Genomic DNA, 373 nt, shown 5'->3' with positions numbered 1-373 from the left:
CGATCCAACATCTGATCAATGAATGGAAGTGGAAAATGATCCTTCCTTGTTGCTTTATTCAACTTGCGGTAATCCATGTATACACGACATCCCGTGACCGTTCTTGTAGGAATGAACTCATTATTGTCATTTTTCACCACCGTCATTCCACCCTTCTTTGGTACAACTTGCACTGGACTTACCCATAAACTATCTGAAATAGCATATATAATTCCAGCATTAAGGAGTTTCAAAATTTCAGCTGTCACTACTTCCTTCATTGCTAGATTTAATCTTCTTTGGTGCTCGATCGTTGGCTTGTAAAGCTCATCCATTAAAATCTTGTGCATACAAATGGAGGGACTTATTTCTTTTATATCAGAAATAGTCCATC

Source organism: Carya illinoinensis, chromosome 3, assembly GCF_018687715.1.
Source record: "Carya illinoinensis cultivar Pawnee chromosome 3, C.illinoinensisPawnee_v1, whole genome shotgun sequence".
NCBI lineage: Eukaryota > Viridiplantae > Streptophyta > Magnoliopsida > Fagales > Juglandaceae > Carya > Carya illinoinensis.
Note: the sequence above shows the minus strand (reverse complement) of the source record.